Below are 16622 nucleotides of genomic sequence, written 5' to 3'. Positions count from 1 at the left end.
TGCAGCCAAGGGGGTCAGGAGACGGCTTTAAAGATTATACTACATAATTAAAAGCTCACTCTGAATATCCTTCCTGGTACCCAGTGCTCAAACATACAAACCTTTTTAGGTAATAATTCGTGGTCCTCATTTGTATCTGAGAGATTTGTAGGTTAAAGTTGCCACACAGGTAGTGAGTCAGGAATACCAAACAAATCAGATACTCAGCTGAAAGCACAAATTATTCATCTAGGCTATGAAAAGGCAACGCCTTCCTAAATTTGCCCTAGCCAGTGAGAACTGGGGGTAAAACAAACAGAGGAACATGCATGTGTTTCCTTGGTTTGGTTTTGTGCAATGCCCTCTGGGTGCAGCTGATGTCATTTTGCAGCAGCTTTCTAGATGTAAAAGTGGGGATTCTTCTCCTGAAGAGTTTTGCCATCAGAACTGGGCCAGAACGTGATTCTGCCAGATAAAACCTGGGACACTGAAGACCCACAATCACACCTATATTGTGCTAGCTCTAAGGAAGACCATTTTGTCTTCAATTACTCCTAATTAGCCGGAGCCAAGACCAGAATTTGGGTCCTGCATTACCCATATTCCAGGCTAGTGGCTTCCCCATCAGCCTAGAGAGTACACGTACTTGCTCTCCAGCCATCCCCTATCCCAGACCAAAGTGATATTAAAGCCAACAGATTCCTATAGACTCCTGCATTTCCTAAAACAGCATATTCTGACATTTCAGTCAAATATACTAACAAAGTCTCTGCAAGCTGCATCGATTTAACTTTCATTGTCTAAAAATAGGTCCTAGCAAGATGTTGGTACCAAAAAAGCTAGAAGCAATGGAAAGGAGGAGAAAATACTTAAGGCACATATTGATTATATTCAGTGCGAGTGAGCACTTGCCTATCTAATGCTATAATGCACGAATAAACAAACAGGTTAAGAATCCAAGCAGCACACACTCACTGATTGCGATAAATAACCAAGTATGAGCAGGTGTAAATCACACTCCCATATCAAAGTTGTGAAAAATGCATATCGTATGTTTTGCCTGATTTTCCAATAAGCCAGAGTTTATTCTCCATACAATGATATATTTAAATCAGACCTGGGGTTTTTTTGCCAGAAAACCAGCCCTTCTACTACTTCAATTAAATCCCAGTGTACTGTAAATATGTCCCTTGTCACACATATAACAAAATGGAAAGAGACACCAAATAATTAACCTACTAACTAGTACAGACAGAAATGCGAAGAACCTTGCCCTGCGTAGCTAGCACTGCCTTGTAGTTTTGATTAAGCTCATGTGTTTGACTGAATCAGTGCCTAATCTTTTCAAGTAATTACTGTCTAGTGCCTGCCTGCTTCTAAGTACTTTTCATTCCTTAAAAATCTGTTGTTTACAACCATTTCCTTGTTCATTTTTTGAAGAACAAAAAGTAAAAGAAAGGCTTTATTCCCTAGGTTAGGTCTAGATCACATATACGAAGGAGAAGAGAGATTCTGCTACGCTTTATTCAATATGATGTTACAAGAAAACAACAGTTACAGCGACAAACCATTACATCTTTCATAATACAGACAAATTACAAGGTGTAACAAATAATGCGACATTTATTTTACTGTACTGCTTACTATGCTGTTCTTCTGAAGTATATATATATATATATTTAATTACATTAACATTGTTTTCATGTACCAGCCCTCCCCTTTTTATTTGTTAAAAAAAGAACACCTCTTAGTGCACCATACAAAAATCCATGTGGAAGCTGGCAAGCAGGGATTTTGTATGCAGCACCATTGAAATGCATTTTGGGGGATGGGAATTATTAGTGCATCCTTTACTTCTAGATTTTTTGCTTATGTGAAAAATGCAAGGCAGTAACATATAGTCACTCCACCTAAATGCTGGTAGGGGAGAGTATTGTTATGCTCAGTACTGCAACGTAATTTTGTTTATACGGGGTGTCTGCATTTTGCTCCCCAGTCTGTACAGCCTAAACATTTTATATAACAAAGATTACAAACCCAATAATATTTACAGATGAATATTTTGTATATGAGCATACCAGAGCATTGACTACACATTCGGTTGTGTGCACTGACACAGAGCACACAGGGGTGTACATCACCCACCAGCCCACAGGGAATTTATTATCCTACCTTCTTTCCCCAGGAGTCTGAAGTGCAGAACCCCTGCGCGCCAAAGAGAAAGCGAAAACCCCAGTGCCTCTGTCTACTGCAGATGGAATTTTCAGTGTTGCATGTACTGACAACTTATCCTAAACCATGGTGCTGATTAAAAACAATAGTGAGAATTAAAAGGACCCAACCGATCCGGGGCACCGTACAGTCATGTAATGTCGGCACTACTGGAGTGTCCTGACTGGTGTGGTGCCTGCTGGGTGTGGATTAGAGCTGATCTGAACTCAGCAGGAGAGAGGACTAAGCCATCTCCAGCTGGTTGACTTGCAAAGTCAGGTTCTGTGAACTTGAACTTGTAAGGAATCTCTGTATCATGCAGACCATCTCTATCACCATCTTCCTTTCCCCGTTCACTTAATATTAGATCTCATACAGAGTTAGAATATGCCCTCCCATTTTTATCTGCTTATTACACCTGCTGCCCTGTGGCTGCTCTCCCCTCTCGCGGCAAAGCCACATCCTCTCAGTATCATCAGGAAGGATCTACTGGGGCTCAGCCAAGCGGTAGGAAAATGGAAGTTATGCTGCTGCTGGCTATCGACTCCAAGCGAGTCTCACAGTTTCTCAAGGACCGTGACCCAGAGACTACTGGTCACTTAAGCCCATTTTTCACTACTGGTGGAGACTACTGGTCACTTAAGCCCATTTTTCACTACTGGTGGCACGAAACACCACATTCCCAGCACCTGCAGCACCTCTGGAAGGCCAGGCTGCTTCTTCTTGTCCCTTTGAAGATTCTGCAGGGAAGGATGAGAGAAAAAGAGGGCAACACTACTGATCTTTGCTGAAGCTGTCTCAAAAACACTGATGGGGTTTAAACAGTCCATTCCACAACACTGAAAAGAGCTGTGGGGAAAACCCCACTTCTGCAAGATGCTGGAGAGGTGGGCTAGCTGTCAGGGGGTCCTAACTGATGAGTGTCAATCAGGCTAACCATGCAGGAAGGGCTCTGCTGGAAGGAGAGGGCAGGAGGAAGAGGGAAATAAGGCTGTACCGTCAGTTCCCTGGACAAAGACGCTTCTACTTGCTCCAAAAACTTGATGTTTCCCAGCAGATTTGACGTTCCAGAAGAATAATTTCCAGCGCTCACACGAATGGCACCAGCTTGCTGAGCCCAGGTCCCCTTGGTGCAGGGAGAACATCCCCAGGGCCCAGAGCCTCCACAGCAGAGCAGCAAACCCAAGTCACTGTAGGCAATCGGGGTGCCCGGGAAGTAGGTGCGTAAGTAAGAGATCCTGGTTACTCCTTAATTGATCGGTAGCTGACATAACCTCACTACTGTTGAAAATCAAGTTACTCTTTAGGAACCTAGATATTTATGCACCTTCCTCCAGGCAATTGAGTTTGACGATTTTTGGACTAACTTTATTTCAGTGGTTGCTTAAAAGTGGGAATGGGGCAGAGAAGATAATCTCACATGCACGTGTGTGTGCACACACATACACACACACACATACATACCTTAAGCAAACACTGTACATGAGTCACTATGGATAGTAATGTGCTAGGCTTGTGGGAACAGTTGGGGAATTACTCTCTATATTAAACCTTCAGATGTTTAGTTGAGCAGCATAATTGCTTGCCTTCCAATTTAAGCTGCCAAGTAGATGCGTCTATGAAACTACCCTTATATTCCTAATTGAAATCTTTGTTACATTTTCAAAAATTCTTCAGATTTTTGCAGCAAGTTTTTTTTTCTAAAAATAGCTAATTTTAATCATCAAACTGCACACGATTTAAGTAGCAAAGATAATGTATAAAAGACTTTTCTCTTACAAAAAAAAGAAACATGAAACCCAAACAAACCACGTCTAAGGCAGTTTCAGTGTGTGATAAATTCAAAAGTTCAGTGGTCACTTTCCTCCCCTCATAAACACAGGGGAAAAACTGTAGAAAGTTCTAAATAGGATGGTGACTGAAAGTGGCTTTCAGATGGCTTTTACCAGATCCTGAAACAGAGATGTCATTGGGGAAAATTGTCTTTTAATGGCTGTGCAAATATTGAGAATATTTCCACGGTTCAGCTCTTTGAAAGTGTAGACTCGTATCCTAGTTCATTAAGAGGCCTTTCGTAGCTACTTGTGCATTCAAGGATTTGCCTTATTGGGTGTTTTTTTTCTTATTAAACACTGCTGGAGTTTAATAAGATGGCAGTAGCACAAATCCTTTTCCCCTCCTTTTAAACACTGAAAGCTAACCAAAGTGTTACCACACTTGTTAAAAATGTAATTCAATGCATCCAGCAAGCAAAGGATGTCAAATTGATGTGTAGAATAATATTGCCTAGCAAGCGCTTCTGTCCGAGCAGGACTATAACTCAACAGTGGTTTTTGCACCATACCCTGCCCTCTGTGAATGCAAAGCACTGTATATGGTCAGGGCAGTTTTATCACACCCCTGAACACAATGTTCTCCCCAACCAAAACGTAGCAGGGGCTTCCTTTTCTAAAATCACACAACTTTGTTTCTTGCAAAGTTTGCATTTGAATGATTCATTCAGAAAAGCTATCTAAAGACACACTATCTGGTAGTGCCTTCCAATCAGCTCAGAATACCTATGGAAAATAACTTGAAAGGTGCTTTGGTGTGGAACAGCAAACAGTTTGGGATAAGGAAAATTCTCCACTTTGCTTTGTATGCGGCAAAGTAACACAGCTAGATGGCTCATTCAGCAAAAGTTTTTCTGTACCTTAGTATCTGCCTTGAATTAAACAGAACTGTTTCATCATCTCTGTTTTCGAGGAAACATTCCAAAAGGTAAATAGTGTGAGGAAAAACATAGAGATGTTAGCCAAGACCCAAAAAGAAAGAAATATTCTTAAAGGGAAAAAAAACCATAAAGAATTCATTGTATATCTGTCAGCTGCCTACATCTCATCATTTTTGCTTTGTCTTTCTCACAGGCCTATTTTGAAAACTGGCATGCTACATAGCCTAAGCAGAGTAACCAAATTCAGAGTACTGAAGTAAACATGCAATTATTGCCATGTTTTTAAAATGGATATGAACGGTCTGAGAAGACAATGAAAAAAGAAATAACCCAACAACACTTCAGGAATAGTGGCAAGGTGCTGTAATTGTCAGCCGATCAGACAAGTTGGGCTTGCTCTGACAGAAATAGTCTTCCCATTGGTTGCAAAATATGCACAACTCTCAAAGAAAACACAGTCCTTTATGCCACCGTTGGCTTTTTTTGTACAGTTGTTACTGAAGAAGTGTGAACACCAAATGTGTTGTCTTAATGTATTTAAGACATTGCTGGTGAAAGCATAAAAATCCTTACAAAGATGCAGCACTGCAGTGGAAAATCAAACAAAATCAAACACAAAAGACTGAAAGAGTACATGCCATGTATCAGTAAGCAAAAGCTTAATCTTCACATAGTTCTCTGAAATCACAAGGTATCCAAATGCGTGCAAGGTTTTAAATAAATTGCAGGGGAAAAACAGGGTCTTGCCAGCTTCAATTTTCTTTTGAATGAAATCCACCATAGAGAAAGAAAGGAAACAGGCCGTGGTTCCTTCCTGGTGTCGGCCTCCTCATTAGGTTTTTGTTTCCCTCCTCCAAACTGGTAAATTTTATCCTGTAAGGAAACAATATAAATTATAGTAAGCCTCACAAATTGCATGTTTTAATGGTTTTTTACTTGGTAAAAAATAGGTTAGTCCAAAGCCGGTTATGAAGACACCAGCTCAGAGCAAAGGACAGACTTCCAAAGCACTTTTAGAGCTGGTACCTCAAAACCACCAATGTTCTCAGGGTGGTTGCCTAAGTGAGATATAGTAATCTATATTCATGTATCTCTGCCCCAAGTGCTAATCTTCAGAGGTGCCATCAGCACTCACATTCTCCATGGAAATTATAGGCAGCCATAAATAGACAGCTGGCTCTTCTAAAGGTGGTCACACCCTGTCAATGCAAAGGAAGGTTGCTAAATGCTGGCACAGCGTCAGGGCCTTACAAGCTCGTTTTGCTCCCTTTGTCATGGAGTCCCTAGCGATCACCTTCACAGCAATGCTTGCAACTAGTTTATGAAAAGGTCTCCTCCTCAGGTTCGCTTCCCAAGAGTTATTTGAGCAACCTCGGGGCATGTCATGAACACTTCGGCACACACAGCCAGATCATGGAGCTCCTCGTTGCACTGCATTTACACATATTCACCTTTATTTCGGTGTTTTTCTATTAATAGGCAGATAACTAAAACCTCTCCTTTCATATACAGAAAGTAAACATTATATCGATAGCTTCGCTTAACATTGTCTTTCACACTGCTGATGATTCCTGTTTGTATAGGCTCAAAGCAGTGATTGGACTTGCAAGAAGGTACCATGATGTTTTTGAGATTTACACAAAACAGAAGGCAGGCTGAGAATGTGGGAAGCATTACTTTAAAACAAAGCACTCAACAACTGCAAGAAGAGCCAGGTGAAAGCTAAATGAAGGCTAGATGGACTGGAGCCATTGGAAGGATTTCATAATTAACATATTTAACTCGGAATAGATGTCCAAGTAGAATTCTACGCCAGGTAATAAAGTGACACTTTCTGAGAAATTCTGTAGTTTCCTAAAGTTCAAAATATATTTGTTTTACAAGGTTTTTCAAGACCAAGGATTGTAACTACAGACCTGCTACACTTTTAAAATGTAGTTGCAGGAAGACAGTCAGATATGGAGGAATTTTAGCACTTAAGAAAAAGAACGCTGAAATATTCATTGAGCATGGAACTGGTTTGCGTAGCCTGTCCTAAAACTATTTAAATGAAACTGGATGCAGGTGCCAGTGAATCTAGTCTAGCCCTCATTTCAAAAGCAGGAGAAAAACAAGGCATCAGTTTTGAACTGCAGTTTCAAGCATAACATTTTAATTGTGGCTTTCATCAAAACAGCCTAATCTCTACACAACATCTAACTTTCATAATTTCCAGGGTTCCTGTCGTGGTTCTTGAGAGCTCTTCTTCTGCCCTTTAAGCACCAGAATACCTGAACTGGATTAACAAAAGCCTGATCTTAATGATGCATGGCAGCATCTTGGGCCTTCCTGGAGCTTGGTCTACCACCTCTTGAGTCCTGCTTGGGTTGTTTCCTAAACGCCTCTGGAGTTTGTGTGGAATGTCTATTCCACATGAAAGTCCCACTTTCCCCAGGGTCTAGGAGCTTGGCTGAAGCACTAACAAATCTTTTTTCAAGGAATACATTAGAGTTGACCCATTTAGTTTACCCTTCATAAGCTTAAAAAGAAAAGCAGTGTTTGGAACATGCAGAGATTCACAACGGCTTAGTGGTGAAACACTGTTGACAATATTCCCCAAATTCCACGTTCCCCTTTCTTCAGAAACACTTTTAGGTATGGCCTCTTTGGAGCCCCTCCTTATAAAGAAGCAACTAGACTCTCAAAGCTCCTTCCAATGCTGAGCTTACATTTTCCCCCGCCCCCACCCACGCTACAGCTGTGAACAGTGGGCTTGCAGTTTGGAAGCCACATCTGCCCAGATCCAGAACAGCTGGCCTGATTTCAGGCTAAGCCCAAATTGCTGGAGTTCCAGAGACTGGCATAAGCAGCAGGGACATCTAGGACAGGTAACAAAATGATCTGGATAGAAAAGCCTCTGGATGGAGGCTTTTCCAGGAGTTACCACATTGCTCAGATTTGAGAATAACTGCAATTACATTAATTACACAGAACTTTTCCTTTCTATCAGTGGACCTCCGGACAATTTCTAAAGGAGGTAAGCATCACACTTCTCCCAGGGCTGTGCTACAATTTTCCAGTGACAATACTACATTTTCTGGCTTCAAGTTTGGCTCTGTAGGCGAAGCTGATGACGTGTTCTCCAGGGCACGGCCTGAGCCTGTGAAATGGCGAATACCTTCATCAGAAGCTTAGCACTTTCAGAATCAAGCCCTAGAACATTAAAAGCTTCCTTAGAAATGAACAAACTGACAGCTGCTACCATTTAACACAGGGAGAAAACACTTTGCATACTGCCAACCACTGCCAGCACCAATGCAGACCAAGGGCAGAGCACAGAGGACTAAGAAAGAGTAGTAGAGGTTACATAAATGTGCATGGGAGATTGCGAAGATTTTTGCTGAACCCCATTTGTTTTCCTGCTCTGGCTCACTATAAGGCAGCTGACAGTTTTATGATCACAACTCCAGCTCCAGCTTTGCTGGGTCCTGCTATGCCAGTGCTGCAGCTGGGGTAACTGGTTTCCTGCGAAGCCAAGAGTCTGTGCAGCAGTATGGTGGGCAACGCCACTTCCCACCTTCTGCATAGGCTCAAGATTTAGACTAGATCAAAAAGTAAACTCCCTGGAAAGAAGGTAATTTGATGCCACATTTCCCCAATGGTTCTGGCTGGGGAAAGCTAGAAGACATAGTGCAAGTGGAACCAGGGAACGGCTGGTGGTCACAGTCTCTTTGAAGCCATGTTGAAATGCACTGCCTGCCCGGTTCGGGAAGCCAGTGTCCATGACAGCCCCCCGCTGCTCGGACCAGCACCCTCATGGCCAGGTTGTTCTGAGGCTGAACCCTCAGTTTCGGCTGCCGAGACAATTCCACTATGTATAAAATCCTTAGGTGATCTTTGACACAGCGAACAAGCCTGGTGGTTAGGAATATGTACACTGGGAATATATAACGTTTGTGTCTGCATCCCTCATTCACTGAATGTTTAGTGTCGATTCAAAGTGGAGTCAACAGGTGAAATCCCTTCCCTTGGCCTCAGAATGCCCTCGTGGAGTGCCAGCCTTCTCCTGGGCAATGGGGACCAGAGGTCTACCTATCCTGAGGCAGAGGAAGAAACCGAACACGGATATGCCCCTCCGCAGAGGAGCGCTGTAATCGCTGTGCTGTGGGACAGGAGACCTCCTTCTCTTCGCTTGGGTTTTGCTTAAGATGAGACTCATTGCATCACATCAAATAGACACCTCCCCTAAACTAGAGGAAGAGAAGGGTGTCTCTTTGTCCACAGCAGAAAATCCACAATAAAACCAACATGAAATTTTAGATTGGTGTGAACCAATCTTTTTATTAAAAAAGCATTGTGTCTTCAGTGGGGCTCTTGAACTGAAACATCAGTTGTTCACACGACCAAGACCCAAGGCGGGGCCCTCTTACACAGTGCTGCCATTCAGTTCCCAGATGGCTTAGTATTCCACGTTTGCATTTTTTAAGATATATTTTAGAAATATGCTTGCTTAGAATTTAATACGTTTTCCTGATCATACAAATCAAAGTTTTGCCTGGTGACTTGGCAGATTGTGTTTATGGCCTCTGGTCACAGCTTTGCTTATAAAAGCGTAAATTGTTAAATGGAATATTTACAACTTGTGATTTCCCAAGAGCAAAATAGGGTTCTTTCAGATATCCTTTAAAAAACAACAACAACAAAAACTGAAATGTAACAGACTGCCTTAAAAATGAACTTGTATTTTTTCACCACAGGTCCAGGTACTTTTGGTTTTCATGACATCTCTACTAAACCTAATAGAAGATTACAAGCAAGTTAATGATGTGCTTGAAATATCAAGTGACCTAAATCAAGTAACTCAATTGTATGTTTGTTATCTAGAGAAATCATCTGCTGCATACATCCTGTTTGTCCCAGATCCGGAATGGGATAAAGTAAGGTGTTAACCCACCTTAAAAATGGCAGAGGCCAACTGCAGAATGCAGTAGCTGTTGATGTAACAGCGGTTCTAGGAAGGGATGCTAAAGCTTGTAATTTAAACATTAATCATGCTCTCAATACATGAGGCAGAGGAGGGTGACTAAATCTCAAATATTTTTCTTTATTTTAATTAGTAAAAGAATGTCCTTTCCTTTAAGAATGCAAAGCACCAATTCAATACATGCTCCTTTTGGCAACATCAGCATCCTTCTCTAGGTGCTTGTAATTTTTGTATAAATTATCACATAGGGCGGAGCTGTGCTCCTGCAGAACCCTTAGCATGTAAAGCACACTCAGAGTACAGGTCTATATATGTTGCAGCTGATTTAGCATTATTATAAGAGTATTCATTCTACAATGCCAGATTTAAAATAAAAATGTGAGCTGACAACTGGAGATACCGTATTCTCTAATACACGGGGGTATTTAAGATCATCAACAACATATTCTTTCTGCTTCTCCCTCCACCACACATGCACGCACCACAGATACTGTTCATTCTCTCCAAAAAAAGGATACTATTAACAGGTGATTTTCCCCCACACCTTTTTTTCCTATCTTTGTTAGAGAAGTCGTTTTAAAAAGCTAACCAAACATTATCAATACTATTTGCACTCAGATAATATCTACATGCAACTCGTTGCTATAAATATTAATTAATTGGATCACCAATACCCATAATGCAACTTTATTTTGACCTACATGCCCTATGAACTAGATATTTTTTGGATTCAATTTTCTTAAAACCAACTGTCAGCATCATGTGATGGAAGAGATGAAAAATGAAAATGAGCGTTCCCGCTGTGCAGGTGAGTGACCTGTGGGAGACAGCTCTGCCTGCTAGGATTTTTACACGTACCATCAGACACAGACCAATTGATTAGATCATCTTATACCCGCCACCAACTAGGCTCGAGAGACTAATTAGAGAGAGTACTGCCTGCGCAGGCACCCCATTGACACCTAATTTGCTCAGCCAAAGCCTTTGGGGAGAATGTATTATCTCTGCAGCTGCACTTCATGCATTTCTGATTTGAGGCATAAGCAAGGAGTACTTCTTCACTCTTTTGAGCAAACTGAGTATATAAGCCCTTAAGTGCTAAATACAAGCAGACAAATTAAATCTGGCCAGCCTCTCATAAATTCTTTTTCCCCTTCAAATATACATACACATATGTACGTGCATACACGCCTTATTTTATATCTGTGTCTAAAATACACGTGCACAAATGCAAACATACAAATAATGTGTACGTATGAGTCTGTGTGTGGAAAGCATGGATACATAAAGACATTTCTATAAACATATGCTTTAAAATATGCAATTGTCACACTGTACAGAGTGCTCTCTTTTGCAGGGAAGTTTTACTTCTGTGAGATTTAAAAGAAATGCAATTGTTCTAATATATGAAAAATAAATGATCTGCAGTATTGTTAGCTCAGGCTCTGAATTACCCCATGGACAAGGCTCAGTAGACTGCTGCCTATAAAGTTGCTCTGTGTATCTTCAGAGGTGTTAGTTCAAAGATTATTTCAGTATATAGCCTAGCTTTGTTGAAAGCTTTTCTTCGATGGACTGTACCTTGTTTGTGGTTTCCCGAGGAATACTGTTCACTAGGCTAAATACAAGATTACTAAAATTGCTTTCTGCTGGGCTTTAGTTTTATCTAGTTATCCATGCCCCAAAATACACAGAAGAGGCAAGACTTAAGGCTGTCATTAAAAATGTATTTGAAAAAAAAAATTGACACTAGAAAAACTATGATTTTTTTACAAACTGAGAAGGGTTTGAAGAAAATATTTTCTGCTATAGGCTGGTATGTGATTCCTGAACTCAAATACCTTGTAACACACAGGAAAATGGTGGATTTGCATGACTTCTAGAATAGCACTGGAACAAAATATCTCCTTCTCTGTGATGTGTCTACAAAGGAACTTTCAGGAGTTGAATGAAGCTGAATTATTACAATTTAATTTCAGCTTGTGTCAAAGCCTGTGTTGACGTGGTCAGTTTATGGTGTCAACTCAGGATCCTGCGCTGCCGTAACTAAAGAATTAAAGAAGCCTTAGCTAAATATGTGCAAGTTACCTGTGTGGCCAAAACATCAGACGTAACCTCCTTTGCCAAGTACACAATGAATGCGACTTCCAAGCTTTTTCCTAGGATGGGGCATAGCTTAATAAAGAGAGAACATCCTCACCTTCCTCCCCTCACACGGGCCACATCTTTTCCAATTCACTTTACATTTCTTTAGCAATATTTAATCTCATTTAATGTTTAAATGACACCTCTGGATTATCTTGACAATGGTTGGCTGTTATTCTTTCACAGACGCAGCACTGTACAGGTTACTTACACATTATAGTAATTACTACCAGTCATTAAAAGTAAACCACATTTGACAAATAAGTAACAAAGGATTTACTGATTAATTTTTTCCTGCTCTTTTCCCCCTGTGTCTTAGTTACTGCATTGGTATTCTTATACACACTGGATTTCCCAGACTCTATCTTCAGTGATGAAAATTGCTGTATATTCTTCTTCATAGTATGAACCATAATACAGATTGCATATGGACACGTTCCTGTTTTAAGAATTCCTCTTCCCACGAAGAATTTTTCACAGATGGAGTTTGCCTCTGAACAGAGCACCGCAACTCCAAATAAAGGGATTTGCGTACGGGAGGTGACTGCAGTGTCAGGGTGGGTGCAAGGGGAATAACCCTAAAAGAAGTGAGTGCTAGACAAAGACTGTAAACTAGTCAGAAAATAAAAAGTTAGAATAGTAACACAATTATAAACAGTGGCTATGGGGCTGGAAAGCAGAAACCAAGATTTTGGCTTTGCTACTGAATGTGACCATGGGCAAGTCACTTTACCGCCCTGTAACCTCTGTTTTGTAACAGGGGCTCTGTTTTATATCCCAGCCTCTGGGTTGAGAGTGTCTCCCAAAATGAGTGCCCAATTTTAGCTGGAGCCACCAATAGTTCAAATTACATAAATACAGTTACATTTAACAAAAATGCAATATTAGAACAGCTACAAACTTTGGAAGTTGTTGAAATTCTTACTTGGACTGTCAGTTTTCCAAATTGTACCTTTATGTACAATAAGCTTCCAAAATGAAAGTCCTACATCACCTAGGACTTTGTAAATGTGCATCTAAGAGTCCAGTGTGGGAGGCTGATTCTGAAGAGCCAAAACTTACCCTTAAATTATATACCAGTTGCTAAGTAGCACATATGCATATCAATAATTGCAAACCAAGCATGCATACTTTGCACACAGGTCTCTTCAAAATATTACAATTAATTCCTTCATAGTGTGTCTTGTTAGGAAAAAAAAGGAATACAAGTCCTGATCCTCACTGTAATATGTTTTATTCACAATATTCACTTCCAATGATATTTGAAAACATGATTGGTTTCACAGTTGATTTGTAGGTATACCTTTAACTTTTGAGTGGCTGTGGTAACTTCCAAATTAGTTTTCTCTGAGTCTTTCAGCAAAAATTCTTTCCTAGCCTAGCTGCCCACAGCTCAAGTTTTTTCTTTGAGTTGAGAACAAAGTCCACAAAGCCTTTTACAATTACCATTTGAATAAGGCTTCACATGAAAAATGGCCAGGACTGAATCTACTACATGTCTTCTAGTTTTCAAGAATAAAGCACAGCCCTCTGTGAGTGAGCTCTGGGAAAACTAATACTTCAGACGAAGATACTACAAAAATAGCAGTGTTACTGAGCTCAATATAGTTTGCAAGCAAAGCCATAGAAACCTTATTAAAAACAAAAAAGCAAGCTGAGGATTTTGGTACACATCAAGACCAGAAAAATATTAGTGCTGCTTGTTTGCAAGAACATACTTCTCAAACCTGATAAACAGCCAAATCCTTACAACGTCTTACACCCTCCTGGTTTGTTTTTCCTTTTCCAAAGACTTCAAGATTCAGTATGTTATTTATATTTTTAATGGCTTAAAAATTTGTCTTCTCTGAAATTCAATCCCTATAAAGGCATAAATTTTCACTTGTGATTATATCCGTAGAAAGACTGAAGGATGTAACTCAAAGATTTTCTAGATTCCAACATGCAAGAAACCCAAACAAGCCCTCCCCCTTCTTTTTTTTTTCCTTTTTTTTTTTTCTGATTAATGTGATGTGTCTGAATTGCTATGTTTCTCACCCTGATAACTTGCAAAAAAGCCTGCCAAAGAGGAACTGACTGAACGTGAACTGGAGAAATGCTGTCTCCCTGGATCTATAATGAGAGAACCTAAACCTACAATTTTTGCCAGTGTTTGACACAATGGGATCCTTATCTCAGCTGTAGCACCAGCTCTCTACTCTGAAACAGATGAGTAAATGCTATGCCTGAACAAAATTTGTATGTAGCTTAATTAAAACATCTGAAAGAAGAAAAAAAAAAAAAAAAGAGCCTATCAGCTATGGTTGCATAGAACTCAGAAAAGGAAATACCTGTTGGAAGATGATATACAGCCATTAATGCTCTGGTTAACAGGTTTATTACTGGTTTGAACCCCTCTCTGGAGAAAAGGAGCACCAGGAAGAGCTGGTGAGAGATTTCCTCATTGCACTCGCTTGTTAAACCGAACAGCCAAGGGACTGGAGATTCAACCACAAGCAACTGGGTGCAAGTGAGCTGAGCTGTGGTGCCCTTCCACCACATCTCATCTTTGTGGCAGAGCCAGCTTAAGAAATTCCCACTGCCCACAAACCTCACTCCTTATTTCTGCCCTGCAACTTGTGCCCCTGTCACTTGCCCTGATAAAACTGTCTGTGGGACTCTCTGCACACTGGATCACTAAAAGTATCGGAAGTGGGATTATTTTTAACATAGATCTTCTCAGTGATCCAGTTTATATCAAACTTATAAATACTTGCACCAGCACAACTAATGGGATTGGAAACTGGTGAGGGAGCAAGAAGGAATTGCCTGCATAGAGCTAGGCAGAAATTCATCACGCTATTTTTGCCTGCAAAGACAAAAACGGAATTACACTCTTATTTTTCATCAACAGCAGTTCCCCAGTGCATTACTCATAACAAAGCTTCACTTTCTAAATTCTGAAGCCACTTCCCAACTCACAAATGGCTAATTATTTTCAGGTATCCAGAAACACAGTGAAATCTGCCTTAGCTGGCCACTTAGGGGAGCAGACAGAAGTTGTCGCATAATGACCTGCTAATTAAAAAGGAAGAAAACCATACTCAAAAGATCTGGGAATACCCGTAAGATTGCCTAATAAGGATAATCTCCTGTACATGTTTCAAGGGATCAGCAACCAAGAGATGGCTGAGAGCCCATGCCTCTGACTGAAAGTTCCTTGGATTTTTTTGGTCGGTTTTCATTTTTTAGCAATAAAAATATGTTGGCCTGCCAACATATGAAGGAGATGTTTAACAGTTTGTGAAGCTTCAAGTCATATTTAACCATAGTTCAGAGACTTTAGAAGGGATAGAAAAGCTTCACATTCTTTATAGTTCTGTATCTAGCTATGAAGAATACAACCCTAGAGTTCGGGGACAGCAGATCAGCTCTGCCCCGATCCAAATATCATGAATGAAACTTATTGACTGCCAGTCTCAGGACTGATGGTTACTGTTATTTAACACTACTATTTATCGACTTGAACCTAAGCATATTTCTTCTACCTGAAGCACAACAGCTGACCAACTCAAAAGACAAATGAGACGATGTGCCTGACCATCCCCCTTCTCTCCCCCCCCATCTAACATAACAACAACTAAATAAATTCAGAGAACTTATTTGGAAATTTACTCCTGGTTTTCCCTGTCATGATTTTTATCCCCAAAGCAACGTCTGCTGGAGAAAATGACATATGATAGACTAAATGCCTTCCAGATGACTCATTAGCATTCACCTCCTCCTGAAAATTAAGCACTGCCTCATGCAAAGATTAAGGTATCCACAGGTACTTAAAAATAGGACATTCTGTATACATGTGATTGTTAATATTACCCAAGTTACTTCTTGAGAGATAAGTGCTCCTGGAACAAATGTAGTGCTTCTAGTGTAATCAGTGCAAAGTAGCTATGGGATATTCTTGAGATGGGTGTGGACCACTTTGCTAGTCGGCTTACAGAAACAAAGATTCCTTGGAATTTAAAGATACCTCTGCAAGGGATCACAACACTATAAACTACCTTAGTCCCCACAGATAAATGCTAAACATTAACAAAACAAAGTGTGTATGTTTATCACTACCAAAATCATTGTAGTAGCCTGAAAGTACCTACAGGCAGTTTGGAATTAAGTTATGTTTGTTAATTCTTCTTTGAAGAAGAGGGAATGAATGTTCACATGGAGAAGGAAGAAGGAAAAGGGATGGGTAAACTACGAAAAAAAAAATCCATTTCTTACCTGTATTTTTATTTTTGTTAGTGTTTTTCCTAGAGGTTTTTTTTCCAAAAAGGAGAGTACTTTTCAAACCAGCAAGGAATTCTTAATTAATCTGGAATGTGGAGTTATGAATGCCTTTGTTTTAGCTTGACAGAACAGACATCATTGCAGTCACATTCTAGATAGCAAAGATCCTTCTAGCTAAGCACCATCTGGTTATACATTCTATTTGCTGCTGTGGCTTTTCAGAGACTGAGCATCATGCCAAAGTGGTCATGTCAATTAAAATACATTTTTTAGGACAGCACTGCAACCCTTAAGCACACATAAAATTAGACAGAATGCAGACCTCACACGCTGAATCAGAAGGACCTT

The 16622-nt window shown here is 40.3% G+C and overlaps 1 protein-coding gene across 4 annotated transcripts in view; it reads right to left on the bottom strand.

Annotated features, from left to right (window-relative positions):
• CDK14 (cyclin dependent kinase 14) overlaps positions 1 to 16622 on the bottom strand; it is a 357378-nt gene that overhangs the window by 18852 nt on the left and 321904 nt on the right. For 3 of the 4 annotated variants that reach the window (XR_012774172.1, XR_012774170.1, XR_012774171.1), the window contains 2 exons: positions 2859 to 5776; positions 1486 to 2818 (listed from right to left, as the gene is read on the bottom strand). The exons of the other annotated variant lie outside the window; for it this stretch is intronic. The gene's annotated coding sequence lies outside the window, so the exon portion shown is untranslated. Of the gene's footprint in view, positions 1 to 1485; positions 2819 to 2858; positions 5777 to 16622 lie in introns of those variants that run through there. 4 annotated transcript variants of the gene reach the window in all.

The sequence above is a fragment of the Mycteria americana genome, chromosome 2, assembly GCF_035582795.1.
Source record: "Mycteria americana isolate JAX WOST 10 ecotype Jacksonville Zoo and Gardens chromosome 2, USCA_MyAme_1.0, whole genome shotgun sequence".
Taxonomy (NCBI): Eukaryota; Metazoa; Chordata; class Aves; order Ciconiiformes; family Ciconiidae; genus Mycteria; species Mycteria americana.
The sequence above is the reverse complement of the archived record's forward strand: the minus strand, read 5'-3'. Positions and strand labels throughout refer to the sequence as shown.